This window comes from Symphalangus syndactylus, chromosome 16, assembly GCF_028878055.3.
Source record: "Symphalangus syndactylus isolate Jambi chromosome 16, NHGRI_mSymSyn1-v2.1_pri, whole genome shotgun sequence".
Taxonomy (NCBI): domain Eukaryota; kingdom Metazoa; phylum Chordata; class Mammalia; order Primates; family Hylobatidae; genus Symphalangus; species Symphalangus syndactylus.
In genome coordinates this window covers 72,451,308-72,469,694 of record NC_072438.2, presented here as the reverse complement: position 1 = coordinate 72,469,694, position 18,387 = coordinate 72,451,308, and the positions used below count along the sequence as shown (strand labels likewise).

Sequence of the window (18,387 nt, the reverse complement as noted above, 5' to 3'; positions counted from 1 at the left end):
AGCTGAGATCTCGCCACTGCACTCCAGCCTGGGCGACAGAGCGAGACTCATCTCAGAAAATGAACTTGGTCCTTCCCTTCCTCTGTTTTGCTGGGAGAAGATGATTATTTCCCCAGGCAATGTAAACCTGTGTAAAGCTTGCTTTTCAATCAGTTTGGTCAATAAGCATGAATGCGTCTTTTTGCAATGTTCCTCCCTCTGAATAGCTAAAAATACCTAATGATAAGAGGCAGTGGTGTAATGATTAAGCACACCCTTTTGAGTCACACCAAATGGGTTTGAATTAGGACTCCAACATTTATTAGCCATGTTACTTAACCTCTTTGTGACTCAGTTTCCTTGTGTTAGAATAAGACTAATAATTATACCCACTTCACAGTGCTACTGCAAAAAAAAATGAGATAATCTACATAAAATACTTAGCACGGTGCCCAATATAATTATAGTAAGAGCTTAATAAGTCATAGCTATTATTTCATTATCATCATCAACTAATTATTTAAACCCATTAAAAAGCAATACGTCCTGTACACAGAACAGGCACGAAGCTATGAAATACACTTACCAGGCTGGGCGCGGTGGCTCACACCTGTAATCCTGGCACTTTGGGAGGCCGAGGTGAGTGGATCACTCGAGGTCAGGAGTTTGAGATCTGCCTGACCAACATGGTGAAACTCTGTCTGTACTAAAAATACAAAAATTAGCCAAGTGTGGTGGCGTGCGCCTGTAATCCCAGCTACTATGGAGGCTGAGGCAGGAATTGCTTGAACCCGGGAGGCAGAGTTTGCATTGAGCCGAGATTGCGCCACTGCACTCCAACTTGGGTGACAGAGCGAGACTCCATCTCTCTCTCTCTCTCTCTCTCTCTCTCTGTGTGTGTATATATATATATAGGGAACACAAAGGTTCAGGATCTTTACTCTCACATATGATGGAATAACAGTGGAATGCTGTAGTTCTAGAAGGGAATAGAAAGAGTTTTCTAGCCTCACTTCTGCTTAAACATGCAAAACTATCACTTAGGATAGAGTCTGATAGATGGAGATTGCACAGTGTTATCAGATGAGACTCTCCTAAGGTGAAGTCAGTTACCATTAGGATTAAGCAAGTCATCTTTACATTGTACCCAAATTCTTTTTTTTTTTTTTTTTTTTTGAGACGGAGTCTTGCTCTGTCACCCAAGCTGGAGTACAGTGGCGCCATCTCGTCTCACTACAACCTCCGCCTCCGGGATTCAAGCGATTCTTGTGCCTCAGCCTCCCGAGTAGCTGGGACTACAGGCGCATGCCACCATGCCTGGCTAATTTTTTGTATTTTTAGTAGAGACGGAGTTTCACCATGTTAGCCAGGATGGTCTCGATCTCCTGACCTCGTGATCTGCCCGCCTCGGCCTTCCAAAGTGCTGGGATTACAGGCGTGAGCCACTGTGCCCGGCCTCCCAAATTCTAAAGTTGTATTTTGAGTCTCTTACCTCTTATGTCCTCTGTAGAGATGAACAGCTGGTCGGTATCCTCTTTATAATAACCCTTCAAGTAGGAAAAGGCTGTTAAGTTTGCCTTTAGGCACTTTTTTTTCACTCTAGACTAAACAACTCCAAATCCTTTAACTTCCCCTCCTAAGTTCTATTTTCTCTCTTTAATCATTTAGGTTCCCCTTTGGAACCTTTCCAGTGTCTCCACATCTTCCTTACAATAAGAGGTATCAGATTGGACATACCCCCCTCCCCCCACCCACCAGTAAGAGTCTGTCTGCTGTCAAATTCTTTATTATGGGGTAGGGAGAAGGGGGGCACTTCCCTTTCCCGTCAAACTCCCACCAGCGTGAATTCACCCCAGCACTGCATTGCCTATTTCTTATCAGTGCAACATGCAGATTCCTATTAAATGCATGATCTGCTGTGATCCTCACCTCTTTGTCAGTTTTTCTTGAATCTAGACATTAAGCCCCATTTGTGCCTGTCATTTTGATCATCACCCCTGAGGATACCACTTTGAAATCAGCCATCATGCTGAACTCTAAACTGTTTTTAATGAACCATTTCCTTAATGTGTGGAAGCTACTTTGGATTCTCTTAACGTATCAGCAGTTCCCACTCAAATTAATGTTATTTGTAGACTGTGAGTGTGCATATAGCAATTTCAAGTATTATTTAAACCAGACCCAAGACAAAATCGTAGACCACATGCTAAGCACTCCTTTGTTTACTGGGCCATTGATCTCTTTTCCAGTTAGCAGTGAAACCTCCGTTAGGGAAAAGACACACCAGATCATATCTTTCTGGCCTGCTGATGAGAATGGCATATGCATGCAAAAGCTTTCCTGAAATTAAGGTATTATGCAGATGTGGTCACATTTTTTTTTTTCCCTGAGATAGAGTCTTGCTCTCTCGCCCAGGCTGAAGTGCAGTGGTGGGATCTCGGCTCACTGCAACCTCCACCTCCCGGGTTGAAGTGATTCTCGTGCCTCAGCCTCCTGAGTAGCTGGGATTATAGGTACCCACCACCATGCCTGGCTAATTTTTATGTTTTTAGTAGAGACGGGGTTTCACCATGTTGGGCAGGCTGGTCTTGAGCTCCTGACCTCGTGATCCGCCCGCCTCGGCCTCCCAAAGTGCTGGGATCACAGGCGTGAGCCACCGTGTCTGGCGTGTGGTCCCATTTTCAATTCCCAGCACTTACACGCCCTAGACTGAGCTGAGGCAACAAAGATGGGGACAGGGGCAGAATATTTCTTTGCATTATACTTAAAACCATACATTTATTTTTATTATTTATTTATTTATGTATTTATTTATTTATTTTTGAGACTAAGCATTGCTCTGTCGCCCAGGCTGGAGTGCAGTGGTGCAATCTCAGCTCAATGCAACCTCCACCTCCTGGGTTCAAGCGATTGTCTTTCCTCAGCCTCCCAAATAGAGTAGCTGGGACCACAGGCGCGTGCCACCACGCCTGGCTGATTTTTGTATTTTTAATGGAGATGGAGTTTCACCATGTTGGCCAGGCTACTCTCGAACTCCTGACCTCAAGTGATCCATCCACCTCGGCCTCCCAAAGTGTTGGGATTACAGGCATGAGCCACCGCGTGCCTGGACTTTATTATGTATTTATTTTATTTTTTTGAGTTGGAGTCTCACTCTGTAGCCCAGGCTGGAGTGCAGTGATGGGATCTTGGCTCAATGCAACCTCCGCCTTCCGGGTTTAAGCAATTCTCCTGCCTCAGCCTCCTGAGTAGCTGGGATTACAGGCGCCCACCACCACACTCAGCTAATTTTTGTATTTTTAGCAGAGATGGGGTTTCACCCTGTTGGTCAGGCTGGTCTCTAACTCCTGACCAAAAGTGATCCACCCACCTCGACCTCCCAAAGTGTTGGGATTACAGGCATGAGCCACTGCGCTTGGCCCATACATTTACTTTAAACAGCATTGATGTACACATCATTAATTATGTACCTGGATTGAAGGAGTGGAGAAAGAAGCTAAAACATTGGGAAACTGTTGTGGAAAAAACACTCAGAAAGGAGGCAAAGGAGCACTTCTCAAATTATTAGCAGAAAATTATTCAATTTGAATTTAATTCCCATAAAACATATAGGATGCTAATGAAAGACTACCACTTCTTGGCAGAAGAGTGGGAAAAGGGAAGGGGGAGGAGCCAACATTCACTGAGACACTTATAATATGTGTAAGCCAGACACTTTGTGTTAGAGAGTTCTAATACCCTTGGCTTTTTCTGAAATCATCAGCCTAATTTGCTTTGACCCAGGAATTGCAATGTTTGGAGGACTGGCCTACAAAGCTTGTTCTCACTGGGCACATGTAGTGTTCTCCTAAACTCCATGAGGTATTGTTGGTTGCAGTACCCAAACCTTCTTGAAATAAATCTTATCCTGGGGTTCTGTTTCCTTTTGATTCTTCCAAAGGAGGAATACCATGACCTGACACTCCTTGCCTGTTTCAGGGTTGGCTGTTGTGCCGACCTGAATGAAGCAACTAGGGGTAATTCCAGGACTGGTAATGATGATAATTATTTACTATGTGCTCTGGGGCTGAACTGAGAGTGGGCAGATTTCCAGCCCAGACTCGACATGGGTTGGCCCCTCCTGGGCTTTAATTACCCATTCCGGTGGCAGTAATGGTACTGGAATTGAAGCTTTCTTTTGCCTCCTCCATTATAATTAATTGCTTCGAATTCCACCAGATCTGTCCATTGCAAAGCTCATTTAATTTTAGGGGCTGCTGGATGCCCACAACCAGAGCTTAGAGCCAGAGGGGTGGAGTGGGACTGGGGTGTGACTCTAATATGAACCCCAAGGAGTGGAGTGTGTGCCTGCCTGTGCAAGTCCCGGGAGGGAGGCCCAGGGCTTGAGTGAGTTTGTTTGCACTGAGATTGGTGCCATCAACCTCAGGAGCTCCCCATACCTCTAGCTCAGGTCCCTGGGAGCTCCACCCTGGATGCCTTTTGAAGCCAGGTGAAATGTGTTTTGAGCAGACGTTCCATAAAGGCTTGAGGTTTGGCACCAGCGACGCTTTTACTTTTCAACAAGTGTCAGGAGTGGAAAAATGGAAGAGAATACAGCTGAAGTTTTGAAAAGCAATGAAATGTGGGGTGACTCCCCCTCCCGCTGCCAGCCCCCCTCCCCTGCTTTAAGAAAAGCAAACACTCTTTTCCTGTCTTATTGGTGTTCCCATTAATTTAAGACAGGAAGCCTCAGTGGGTGTGATGTAAACAATTCGGCCTCGTGGGTCGGGCTTCCTCATCAGTTTGCAGCTGGAGCTATGGCTGCAGGGCCCAGGCCCACTCGGGCCTCCTGGTGGAGGGCTTGTTGACTGAACCCCACAGAAGGTGGGAGGGGTAGGGGAGCGGGAGAAGGTATAAAGGAAATGCTTCAGTAGTGCAGTCACCGGTGATTGTAATTCAGCAGGGTTAACCTTGGTTACTCCAGCAGAAAGGCTCTGACCGGGGATTTCTGGAAAGTTCCCTGACATCCTGCCCCGTGCGATGGTTGTGATTTTAGCTGGGGGCTCCACCCCCGTAAGAACCCAGGCTGCCGCGTATTATGAAACGGAGTGGTCATGAAGTGAATTGATGTGGGGAGGTGGAGCTTCTTGCAGTGGCTCGGAGGGAGAACTTTTGGTGCAAGCGAGGGTCTAGGGTAGGGCGCTTTTTCCTCTAACCTGCTCCGGGTTTGCCCCAGGAAGCTCCTGAGCCCTCGGTGTAAACAAAGGTGTCTGGATGAGAAGCCCCAAACTCCCTGAAATCCTCCCCAGGGCGGTTTCCTTTTCCCGGCGAGGGGAGTGACCGGGGAGGGGATCCTGGAATGCTGTGGGGTTTTGACAAGTGAGCAGGGGAGTGGCGAGCCGAGTTTAGGATTGCATTACAGGCTTTTCCTAACCTCCTCCACCGCGGCGCGGAGGGAGGAGGGGGGTCCTCCCACAGACCTGGAGCCGGCGGAGAGCAGCCCTCGGGAAGTCCTGCAGGAGCTGCGTTCCAGGAGGGCAGCTGACAGCCGCCCCAGGCCCCCAGGCCGCCTGCAGGTGATTAGGCTCATGAGCTGCCCTGGGGGCGCGGAGCCCGGCCTGGCGAGCGGATTACCCGGCCCCCAGCTGCTGCCGGCGGAGACTCCCAGGAGCTCCGGAGAGGAACCCTCCGAAGGTGACTTCAGAACTGGAGGTAGGAAATCGGCTTCTCAGGCGAAAGCCTCAGGTTTCCTGAACTGATCCAGGTCGGGTGCAGACTGGGGCTGAATCCACAAATGTGGAGATTTAGCCACAGCCTCGGAGGCACGGAGCGGCCACCTAAGCGTCTGCCCTTCTCGTCTCCCGGATCACTGGGGTGTGTTGTTTTTAAAGTGGGGGATTTGCGTGTTGAGAGACGGTTTGTGTTCCTCGGGAGGAGTAAGTGACTTGGAGCTGTTTGTCAGTGGCTTGACGGAAGGAGGCGCCCCGGGTGTGTGTGTGACGGGCAGGGAAGGGGTGCGCAGAGGGGACAGGTAATAGGGGGCTCCGGAGCCACGGTGGTTTCAGAACCTTGGGGGCTGTGCCGTTGAAGCCCCGGTAGGGGCGGGGGGCATGGCAGCAGCTCGGGCAATCTGTCATACTGTCCCCATCCCTCGCTAGCAGCAGAATGACTGAGGCGGAGCAAAGCTGCCTTCTCTACCCGCGGGAACTGTGGATGATCTCACACGAGGTCGTGATCGCCTTTGGAGACAGATCTTTGCCCCCAAATCACTAAACAGCCTGCTTGGACAACAGCCCCACCACTGATTCCCAAAATGTTTTGATTATAGGATCCACAAATCAAAGATATTTAAAGATGCACGATGTTTGGAAAGAGAATGGCATTTTCTGTACTGTAGCTCCTCTCTAGTAGGTAGTTTATAAACACCAGAAGTGAAATGAAGTCAGTCTTGTCTCATGAGATGGAGGGAAAGAAGGCGGTAACTACAGCTGTCATCTTGGGAATCATGTCTGGGAGAAAAAGACTGTGAGTGTAAACAGTAAACAAATGCTTTTCATAGAAATAGGCCAGGCTGAGTTTGTTATCATAAGGGGTATAATAAACTCTAAATAATATAGAAATATCTTTAAAAACACACAAAGATAGTACTTTCAGACATTACACTCTTACACTGTTTTGTAACTCTCAATTCAACTTTGCAGGTGAATTGCAAGGGCCTCATCTCACCCCCAGCTGCTAATCTGGCCATTAAATACTAACCTGTAGGCCTCGGTGGCTCCTTTTGCTGAGATGTTAGTGGAGTTGAGAGGATACGGGACCCACCCACAGTTAATCCTTCAGGATCTTCAGTCAAACCCAAGGCCCCTGGGGGCAGCTGCGGGACTCACAGACAGGATGGCCTTTGGGGAAAGAGGCCTGCGTCAGGTCTTAAGGAAGAAAAAGAGTTCTCAAAGCGGGCCACAAACAAACAAGAAAGGGAAAGTGATGGCGGTCGGGAATAAGTGAATTTAAGGCTTATCTGGGCCCTCAGCCTCTCTGAGCCTGCATTGCTGGGTGTAATTGTCAGCCTTTCTCTTGTCTAGAGTGAAGAAAAGATGGTCTAAGAGCAGCCGAGTCACCAAACTGCCTTTCTGCCTTCTCAGGTCCCTAAATTTCCCAGCGGCGCACCTGGCATGTGTAGCGCTTCCCTTGAGCCTCTGTTCCTGCTAATCTCTGTCACACTTAGGGATGGTGTCATTGAAGAGAATGATGAGTCCATTGCACCCTGTTTCCTGGGACATCAAGGTCGCTTACCTGCTCTCCCCTTTTGCCTTCTTCACCAAGTCTTTTGTTTCCTAGAGGTTTGGCCAAGTGCTTGTTGCTCTGCCTTCCAGAGAGTGGGTTCTTCCTGATTTTACTGGATTCTCATTCTGGAATCAGACTTACAGCATGCGTTTCCCTCCTTATCAAAACTATATGTATACATATATATAACTTTAAAAAGTCAAATATGTCAACAAGGCTTAAACCAGGGACAGTACTCACGCACCTTAGCCCTTACCAACTTCCACTTCTTTCTCTTTTCTAGAGGCGTGGTCTTGTTATGTTGCCCTGGCTGGTCTCAAATTCTAGGGCTGCCTCAGCAAACCTCCTGCCTCAGCCTCCCAAAGTGTTGGGATCATAGGCATGAGTCACCACACTCAGCCTCAACTTCCACTTCTGTGCCCCAGAGACGACCATTTTCAACTCTTTGCACTTATTTCTAGTTAGCAAGCACACACTGCCAACTGGTGCCCTCCCTCACGAGAACTCTGTCCTCCGCTTGCCGCTCTTGAGGCCAGTTGCACATCCATCATTGTGGGGCTCCTCTTACCGTTATGAGAATTCGTTTTGCTGATTTCTCATGTAGCATCCCATGTGTTTTAGACCCCATGTCTTCCTTTTTCTTTACGTTCTTTTGCTGGTAAAACACACCTTCCAGAAGTTCCTGAGAAAGAGGACATGGGAGGCAAGTTTTCTGAGATCCTCCAAGGTTGACAGGTTGCATGGAGAGTGGGAACTCCAGGTTGGAAATCCCTTTCTCTCAGAAGTTAGAAAGCATTGCTTTTCTAGATTTCAGAATTGCCATTGAGATGCCTGGTGTCATTCTAAAGGCTGATGCTTTGAATGGATATCTCCCTCCTGAAAGCTCTTAGGATTTCCTCGTTCTCCTCTAATAGTCTCTCTGTTGTCGTGAAGTTTCATTATAAGACTTGGTGTGAGTCTTTTCCCATCCATTTAACTAGGCTTCCAGTGGGCTTTCTCAATCTAGAAACTCTGCCCTTCCATTCTGACCAGTTGCCTAGAGTTTTGTTGGTTTTGTGTGTGTATTTTTATTTTTATTTATTTTGGAGATGGTGTCTCGCTGTCACCCAGGCTGGAGTGCAGTGGTGCAATCTCAGCTTACTGCGACCCCTGCCTCCCGGGTTCAAGTGATTCTCCTGCCTCAGCCCCCGAGAAACTGGGACTACAGGCATGCACCACTACACCCAGCTAATTTTTGTATTTTTAGTAGAGACGGGATTTCACTGTGTTGGCCAGGCTGGTCTCGGACTCCTGAACTCAGGTGATCTGCCTGCCTTGGCCTCCCACAATGCTAGGATTACAGGTGTGAGCCACCGCACCTGGCCTTTTCTTGTGTGTTTTTAGTAGAGATGGGGTTTCACCATGTTGACCAGGCTGGTCTCTAACTCCTGACTTCAGGTGATCCGCCCGTCTTGGCCTCCCAAAGTGCCGGGATTACAGGCATGAGCCACCATGCCCAGACAGTTTCCTAGAGTTAAAAAAAAAAAAAAAAAAAAAATTCCTTCCATCCCTTCTGGAACACCCAATTAATTGGAAGGAGACCCTCATGGATTGACTCTCGAATTTTCTTACTGAAACCTCCTTTGCAAAATTTAGAACAGCTATGATAAGTGAAAGAGATGTGATCTGACTCCATCTTGCTTCTAAACTCCAGGTTGTCCTGATTCATTCCTGGGTGGAGGTCAAACTAACTTTGGGAGGAACTTAGTTTATAGTTTAACTTTGAAACAAAGATGATTACAGCCCTTTCCCAAAACAAATCTCCTTATTGCCTGGGGACCAGACTGCCTTCGTAGGACTAACAAATTAGACACAAGATTTGCGGCTTGATAACATCACTATTGTGGAACCTAAGGTTGGCCTTTTGAGATGTCTTTTCAGGTTTTTGCGTTTCTCTTTTCCTCCCTCCCTCCCTCCCTTCCTCTTTATGAGATGGAGTCTCCCTCTGTTGCCCAGGCTGGAGCGCAGTGGCATGATTTCAACTCACTGCAACCTCTGCCTCCCAGGTTCAAGTGATTCTGGTGCCTCAGCCTCCCAAGTAGCTGGTACCACAGGCGTGCATCACCTTGCCCAGCTAATTTTTGTATCTTTAGTAGAGACGGGGTTTCACCATGTTGCCCAGGCTGGTCTTGAACTCCTGACCTGAAGTGATCCGCCCGCCTCAGCCTCCGAAAGTGCTGGGATTACAGGCATAAGCCCTTGAGCCCAGCCAAGGTTTTTGCATTTCTGACAACTAGTGGCTTCACCTAGACCTGCCAAGTGGTCCTGTGGCCCCATCCAGAAGTGGACTCAGAATCAGGACCATTTTCCACACCCCTATGATTGAATCCCCAACCAATCAGCAGCACCCATTCCCTAGCCACTCCCTCCTCCAAAGTATCCTTAAAAAAACATAGCCTTCGAATTTTCAGAGAGACTGATTTGAGTCATATAAACCCCGTTCTCTTGTTCGGCTGGCTATGTGTCAATTAAACTTTCTCTTTTTTTTTTTTTTTTTGAGACGGAGTCTCGCTCTGTCACCCAGGCTGGAGTGCAGTGGCGCAATCTCGGCTCACTGCAAGCTCCGCCTCCCGGGTTCACGCCATTCTCCTGCCTCAGCCTCTCCGAGTAGCTGGGACTACAGGTGCCCGCCACCACGCCCGGCTAATTTTTTTGTATTTTTAGTAGAGACGGGGTTATCACCGTGGTCTCGATCTCCTGACCTCGTGATCCACCCGCCTCGGCCTCCCAAAGTGCTGGGATTACAAGCGTGAGCCACCGCGCCCGGCCAAGTGTCAATTAAACTTTCTCTATTGCAATTCCCCTGTCTTGATAAATTGGCTCTATCTGGGCAGCAGGCAAAATGAACCTGTTGGGTGGTTACATTACCCTTTTTCTTATACTTTCTCCTTTTAAAAAAAACATTTCTACTTCCTGGGAAATTTCCTCATTTTTGTCTTCCAACCCATATGTTCAGTTTTTATGTCTGTCATCATATTTGTAATTCCCAAGAAAGCCTTAAAAATATCTGAAATTTTCTTTTTATAACCTCCTGTTACTGTTTCTTGGATGAAAAGCTTCTCAATTCTCTGTAGATCTCAATTACAGCTGCTTTGAAGCATTTATCTACTCCCTGCACTCTTTGTTTCCTCTGATTTCCTCTTAGTTTTTTTTTGTTTGTTTGCTTTTGGTTTTTAATCACTTCCACATTAAAGGCTTTCTTCAAATGTCTGATGATCCTTGACTGATCACTCACTAAAAAGCTAACTGGAAGGTCTACATAGATGAAATATACCCAGGAATAGTTCCTTCTTACTAAGAAGGAGACATAGAACAACGTCTCAGAATCTAGAACAATACCTGGCACATGCTAACCTTTCCATACATATAATATTTGCTGAGTAACTGAATGACGTACACTTGCTAGGGCCCGAGGTAGTTGCGCGTATTAAAGGCTCTCAGGTGATTGAAATCTGCAGCTAGCACAGAGGACTTCTGCCGTAGGATTAGCTCGCTGGTGGTTTCATTGGAGGACTCACACCTGATAGTGAAAAGTCTTTGTTCTCTGAGGAAACTGGGTGAAGAGAAATCTCCTACACTGAGGGGAATTGGTTGGCTGCAGTGTTCTGGGAACCAGATGAGAAGGAGACTTGAAGTCTAACCATTTGGTATGATGACTGTCTTATTCACCTGTGTTTTAGCCCCTGCCCTCAGCTACACCTGGTGTCTCTGAGTCTAGAGTTGCCGAGACAAAGCAGAGCACACAGGTTGCAGAATTTTAGCCTTCACTTGGTACCTAGGGCCAAGGTGATTTAGGGTCCCTTCCGCCTCAGTGCATGTTGCCCCCAATTCCAGAGGCGTTCTAGGGCATAAATCCCAAACTGGCTTTCCACACTGCTGTGCTAGGTTTTCACTTCTCCCACCTGCTAAGTTACCACTAGTTTGTCTACATTCCAGCTTCCAAAATTGTGTTGCAATCATTGTTTCTCCTGTTCTCTGTATCATTGAGAGGCTAGCAATCCTCCCTTCACCCTCACTCATGTCAGACCATTGTGTTTACTGGCAAATGAGTCTCCCTGCCTGATGCCCCCAACTTTGCCCCAGAACCCTCCTCTCAGTTCCTCCTTCTGTTGCAGGTGCCCACTCGGGGCCACATTTCAGGTAGGCTACATCGAACTTTCATCTCAGCAGTAGTCATTTAAAATGTCCCAGCCCCTGAAGAGAGTGGTGGCTGTTGGTCATTTCTGTTGGCATGGTAGCGTCTTCTTCATTGGATCATTCATTATGCTGCTGCTTTTGTATGGAGTATTGGGCAGAAGGCATTTCTGAACATATTTGATGCTGTGACTTATCAGGGTTCTGTGTGGATAACTGTGCAGCACATTAACTTTGAAATATATTCATGTCCATTTCCTTCTTTGGCCCTCACTAGCAGCCCATTGGGTGGTGGTGTGGTCAGGTGGACATGGAAGCATTGTTCTCTGAGATAATTCGCCCATTCAGGTCACATATCTTCATTCCATGCCCCAGAGACAAGCATAGGAAAGAGCTCGCTATCAAAGGCTAAGCGATAAGGAGTAAAGGAAAGTCTGTCGTGGAGTTTCTAGGGAAGATATGCCCACTACCAAGAAGAAGACGCAAAATAGATGGTGCTTGGGCTTTCTCCCTATGTTGCTGTGTAAACTGGCATAGGCATCTTGCCTCCAGCCTTAGGGTACAGCCACTGTGCAGGAGAGAGTAAGTAGCAGGTCCCAAAGAGTCCCAAAGAAGCACAGCTCAGAGCCCCACCCTTTCTCTGCACTTCCTGACATGTGAGATGATTAATTTTCTCCCTGTTTAAAAAACTTTGAGTCAGGGTTTGATATCATTTGCTGCCAAAGTGATAGAGGTGGAGATTTATTTATGCATGGCTCATCTCCAAAAAGAGTTGAGGCAGACCGTGGGCTCACTCAGATTTGAGCTGTCCGATTCCTCTTCTGATTTTCATTCTGATTCCAAGTAGAATTCCTCTCTACTCTGCTTATTTTCTAGGCAGATGAAAGTAATTTTATTCTTTCTTCCAACTTCAAAGGAAGGAATAACTATTGAGACATTTGGGGAAAAGGGGGAGTTCCTTGCTTTGGAGATTGCCGGCTGAACCCAGGGAGCAAACATCCTGGGCCGTCACTGAAGTGAGGACTGCTTTTAAATGACACAGCACTGAAGACACTTCGTGCTCATGCTTGTGAAAAGCCAAGCACTAGTTGTCACTCCCTCCTAGGACTGTGGAGGCTGAAAAGTCTGCCTGCAGACTTGGTATGGTTTCCTCCGTCTTCCACCCTTTGTGCCTCCCAGACTATGGGAGGTTTTGAAGATAAAACAAGCTCTGGAAGTGCTTGGTGGTGTCAGGAAGACCAGAATGCAGGAGAAAGTACCCTGTTCATTCCTGTGTTTCCTGGTCTGACTCAAGTGGCAATGATGTACTCTATTTTTATGAATGGAAGGCCTTCAGAGCCTGCTCTATACTATATAAATGTATGCCTTACACTATATAGTTCATCATTTTATCCTGAACACCCTATACTATCTGTGATATACAATTGGTATTCAAACATTATTGTGAATGAACAACACAAGGATTGCTCATGTTAATAGACTCTTTTTTTTTTTTTTTTTTTTTTTTTTGAGATGGAGTCTCGCTCTGTTGCCCAGGCTGGAGTGCAGTGGCACAATCTCAGCTCACCCCAACATCCACCCCAGGGTTCCAACGATTCTCTTGCCTCAGCCTCCCGAGCAGCTGAGACTACAGGTGTGCTCCACCACACCTGGCTAATTTTTGTATTTTTAATAGAGACGGGTTTTGCCATGTTGGCCAGGCTGGTCTCAAACTCCTGACCTCAGATGATCCAACCGTCTCAGCCTCCCAAAGTGCTGGGATTACAGGCATGAGCCACCATGCCAGGCCCAGACTCATTAATTTTAATGGCAGCATATTTTCCCATTGAGTTGAAGGACCATAATTTGCACACCTATAGCCCCAGGACTGGACATTTAAGTAGTATGGGCTAGAATATCTGAGACGTACGGTCATTAATTGGGAGATAACCATGAGACTTTTTTTTTTTGAGAAGGAGTTTCACTCTGTTCCCCAGGCTGGAGTGCAGTAGTGCAATCTTGGCTCACTGCAACCTCTGCCTCCCGGGTTCAAGCAGTTCTCCTACCTCAGCCACCCTAATAGCTGTGATTACAGGCATGTGCCACCAGACCCAACCAATTTTTATTATTACTATTTTTTTTTCTGAGACGGAGTGTTGCTCTTTCGCCCAGGCTGGAGTGCAGTGGCCTGATCTCGGCTCATGCGACCTCTGCCTCCCAGGTTCAGTGATTCTCCTGCCTCAGCCTCCTGAGTAGCTGAGATTACAGGCACGCACCACTATGCCCAGCTAATTTTTTTGTATTTTTGGCAGAGACAGGGTTTCACCATGTTGGCCAGGCTGGTCTCAAACTCCTGACCTCGTGATCTGCCCACCTCGGCCTCCCAAGGCGTGGCAACCCCACGCCTGCTGGGATTACAGGCGTGAGCCATGGCTCCCAGCCAATTTTTATTTTTATTTTTCAGTAGAGACGGAGTTTCACCATGTTGGTCAGGCTGTTCTCGAACTCCTGACCTCAAGTGATTCTGCCTGCCTCGACCTCCCAAAGCGCAGGGCTTACAGCCATGAGCCACTGCGCCCGGCCGTGAGACCTTTTTTAGATTGTTCTGTTTCTTCTCCATCTTCCTGACCCCCTAATCTTCAGAGAGGCCCTAATCATCCCAGTTCCAGATTCCCATTGCCAGCAGCCGAACTGAGCACAAAAGTAGATGGCATTTTGGAAGCACTGATATTTTTGAGGCTTTTCCCAGGGGTTCCTGTGAAGCATTAGTTGGCAGGGAATTGCCGCTTGAAATGTGCATCCCTGAAGTGGTGTCTGCCTAGCGTGGTTTTCCAGGTGGTTTCTTCTCACATGTCTTATTACACTTTGGAATCTAGAGATTATATATCTGGCTCTTTGATTTGTTAGGACTTTCTGCTGACCTCTGAGATGCTTGTTTTAATTGCCAACTGATAGAAAATGTAAGTGGAAAAAGGCATTAGGGTGCAAAGTTTGGAGTTGGTTTTATCTCTGGAAATTGGTGAGCTTGTGGGGTTAGGGGATGAAGGAAAACTGTTAGAGACAATTTTGTCTGGTTAGTGGGCTGTTGTCATAACAGTTTCACTTGTCAGTCCCTCTGTAAATATACCATTTCTTAAACAATATAAGCATTCTGTGGAAGTTTACACATAAAGAAATTTCTGTTTTTGTAACTTACATCTGAGATATGCTAGAAAACCTGGATGTTTCCATTTAGATTAATCCTATGGTGAAGACCTTTTGTAGAACAAATGATTTTTTTTTAAAAAGTCAAAAGACATTTGTCCCAAATACATAACATATGTATAACTTACAGTTGTGTATGTGTTGTCATTCCTTCCCCCGCCCCCGATTCATTCTCTGTCTTCCTCTGTACTAAGAGGATTGTGTCGGTGAACTGCAGCATCTGGACTCCTTGCTTTTTCTGTTTCTGGTTGGGTTCAGCCAATGGGAGGCACTGGCAGGAGATCAGAGGAGGGAGGAAAGAGCATCTGGGTATTTATCTCCCTCCCCTAACCTTGCTGGGCTTCTGAGGATGGCTGATTTCTTCTTAAGAGCTTGAGGCACTTTCCTAGCTCCAGTTCCTGCATAGTCTGATAATACTGCTTTCTCCCCATGCTCTTCAAACCTAGAGGTCCTAGCAGTTTCCCTTCTGTTGTTGCTAGCCCCAGGGTGCTGCACTCTGCCTGTCTCCTATCTGCACCTCTGTAAACAGTCCCTGCCTAAAACAGTCTCCAGCGAAACCTTTTTTAGTGTGCCTTCTGTTTCCTGCTGGACTCTGACTGATAGTCTATGTCCATTTCTTTCTCATATATAATCTTAATTGTCATGATTGGCTCTAAAATGCCAGTTACATTTACTACATCTGAGTTTGAACTGAATTTGAATTGCATCTTTTTTTTGTTTTTTGGAGACGGAGTTTCGCTCTTGTCGCCCAGGCTGGAGTGCACAATCTCAGCTCACTGCAACCTCTGCCTCCCAGTGATTCTCCTGCATCAGCCTCCCGACTAGCTGGGATTACAGGCATGCACCACCACACCTGGCTAATTTTTGTATTAGTAGAGATGGGGTTTCACCATATTGGCCAGGCTGGTCTCAAACTCCTGACCTCAGGTGATCTCACCTCAGACTCCCAAAGTGCTGGGATTACAGGCATGAGCTACAGTGCCCAGCCAAATTGTATCTTATGTGAGATTTGTCTTTTTTTTTTTTTTTTTTGAGACGGAGTCTCGCTCTGTTTCCCGGGCTAGACTGCAGTAGCGCAATCTCGGCTCACTGCAAGCTCCGTCTCCTGGGTTCATGCCGTTCTCCTGCCTCAGCCTCCCGAATAGCTGGGACTACAGGCGCCTGCCACCACGCCCAGCTAATTTTTGTATTTTTTTTGTTTTTTGTTTTTTGGACACAGTCTTGCTCTGTCGCCCAGGCTGGAGTACAGTGGCGCGATCTAGGCTCACTACAAGCTCCGCCTCCCGGGTTCACGCCATTCTCCTGCCTCAGCCTCCCCAGTAGCTGGGACTACAGGCACCTGCCACCACGCCCGGTTAATTTTTGTTGTATTTTTAGTAGAGACAGGGTTTCACCATGTTAGCCAGGATAATCTCGATCTCCTGACCTCGTGATCCACCCGCCTCGGCCTCCCAAACTGCTGGGATTACAGGCATCAGCCACCGTGCCCGGCCTAATTTTTGTATTTTTAGTAGAGACGGGGTTTCACCTTGTTAGCCAGGGTGGTCTCGATCTCCTGACCTCGTGATCTGCCTGCCTCGGCCTCCCAAAGTTCTGGGATTACAGGCATGAGCCACGGCGCCCGGCTGAGATTTGTCATCTTACTCTTGTATCTATTCCGTCCTTTCCAATAGATTATGAGTCCTGGGGGAGGAGGAAGCCTTCTCCCTCCAATGTCTTACACTGTTTAACATAGAGGTTACAACAATTGGCAACTCTTTTTTGCTGTTTCTGTTTTGTTTTGTTTTTGGCTTTTTTTGAGACAAGGTCTTGCTCTTTCTCCCAGGCTGGTGTGCAGTGCTGTGATCATGGCTCACTGCAGCCTCGACCTCTCAGGCCCAAGTGATCCTGCCACCTGAACCTCCCAAGTAGTTGGGACCACAGGTGTACACCACCTCACCCAGCTCACTTTTATTTTTTTGTAGAGATGGGGTCTCCCTGTGTTGCCCAGGCTGGTCGTGAACTCCTAGGCTCAAACAATCCTCCTGCCTGAGGTTCCCGAAGTGCTGGGATTCCAGGTGTTAGCCACCTGTGTCTAGTGGCAACTTTTTTTTTTTTTTTTTTTTTTTTTAAGATGGCGTCTCGCTCTGTCACCCAGGCTGGAGTGCAGTGGCGCGATCTCGCCTCACTGCAAGCTCTGCCTCCCAGGTTCGCCATTCTCCTGCCTCAGCCTCCCAAGTAGCTGGGATTACAGGCACCTGCCACCACGCCCGGCTAATTTTTTGTATTTTTAGTAGAGACAGGGTTTCACCGTGTTAGCCAGGATGGTCTCAATCTGCTGACCTCGTGATCTGCCCGCCTCGCCCTCCCAAAGTGCTGGGATTACAGGTGTGAGCCACCACGCCTGGCCTGACTTTTTTTTTTTTTAATCCGCTAGGTTTACCAGGATGGCAACTCTTGTTTTGGTTTTTGTTTTGTTTTGTTCTTGATTTTGTTTTTTTTTTGAGATAGGGTCTCACTGTTGCCCAGGCTAGAGTACGGTGGCACAATCACAGCTCACTGCAACCTCCACCTCTCTGGCTCAAGCAGTTCTCCCACCTCAGCCGCACAAGCTGGGACTGCAGGTGGGCACCATCACACCTGGCTAATTTTTGTCTTTTTTGTGAAGATGGGGGTTTTGCCATGTTGTCCAGGCTGGTCTCGAACTCCTGAACTCAAGCAATCGGCCTGCCTCAGCCTCTGAAATTGTTGGGATTACAGGTGTGAGCCACTGCACTGCACCCAGCCTCAGGATGGCAACTCTTGAAGTAGAATAATAACATACATATCAAAGCCCTGTGTGTGTTTCGTGTTGGTGCTGTTGGCAGTGCCTTCTAGCAGTGCTGCAGCTGAGCTCAGAGTCTTAATTCCTGCTGTTGGCTCGGGCATCTGAGGGCAGAGAGAGGGTGGGTCTGACCCCCTGCAGAAGGTGGTGATGGCATCTGGGAGGATTCGTGCCCTCACAGCTGCTTAGGAGCCTCCCTGACGATACTCTCCCACCACCCTTAAAGGCATCATACCACAAATGTGCAAATTATTTTTTAAAAAAGAAAGGGAAGACAGAAAGCCGCTGACCCTGCCAGATGACCTCATGTTGGCCATGCTGTCCTGTGGGAGAGGCACCTGTTTCTGTTTCTGTGTTCTTGGGACCCAACATTTTGGATTCTAGTCTGTATGCGGGTATCATATCTGTGACTGTTAGTGAATTTTCATAGCTTTCATTTGTGTCCTTATCAGTGTCGGTTCATTCATGCATGAAGCAATTACTGAGTGCCAGTTACAGGCAACACACTGCTAGCAATTAGCTGTCATGTTTTTCAGAGTCAGGGGTTCCTTAAGGGACTAAAATAATATAATTTTATTTATCTAGCTATAGAAGGGATCTCGGAGCATGTCCAATCCAGCTTCATCCGTTGAAGGTGAAGTTCAGCCCAAAAGGTTCAGGGCTTTGTCTGGAGCACAGTAAATGCCGTGGATGGTAGCAGACCTCCATGCCTTGACTCTGCCTGGAGTTCTTTCCTCATTTTGCTCTGGTTACACCACCTGGTCATTTCCTAGGTGCTTTCTGGTGCAACTAACCTCCACCAGGTATCCTTTAAAAAGCTTCTCTGCTGCTCTTTATTGCTTCCTTCTGGCTGCAAATGCAAACCAGAAAGTCATGCTCTGAGCTCATAAAAAAACCTAATGGGATGCAGACAGCAGATTCCAACCTAGACTTCAAGGCAGCCGCAGTGTATACAGCTGGGGGCTATCCATTCCAGCCCACTGCTG

General features: G+C 47.4%; 1 protein-coding gene across 4 annotated transcripts in view; it reads left to right on the top strand.

Annotated features, from left to right (window-relative positions):
* The window catches only part of PDZD2 (PDZ domain containing 2), a 483,697-nt gene that overhangs the window by 218,914 nt on the left and 246,396 nt on the right, over window positions 1-18,387 (top strand). The window contains exon 1 of one of the 4 annotated variants that reach the window (XM_055245679.2): window positions 5,611-5,670. The exons of the other annotated variants lie outside the window; for them this stretch is intronic. The gene's annotated coding sequence lies outside the window, so the exon portion shown is untranslated. Of the gene's footprint in view, window positions 1-5,610; window positions 5,671-18,387 lie in introns of those variants that run through there. 4 annotated transcript variants of the gene reach the window in all.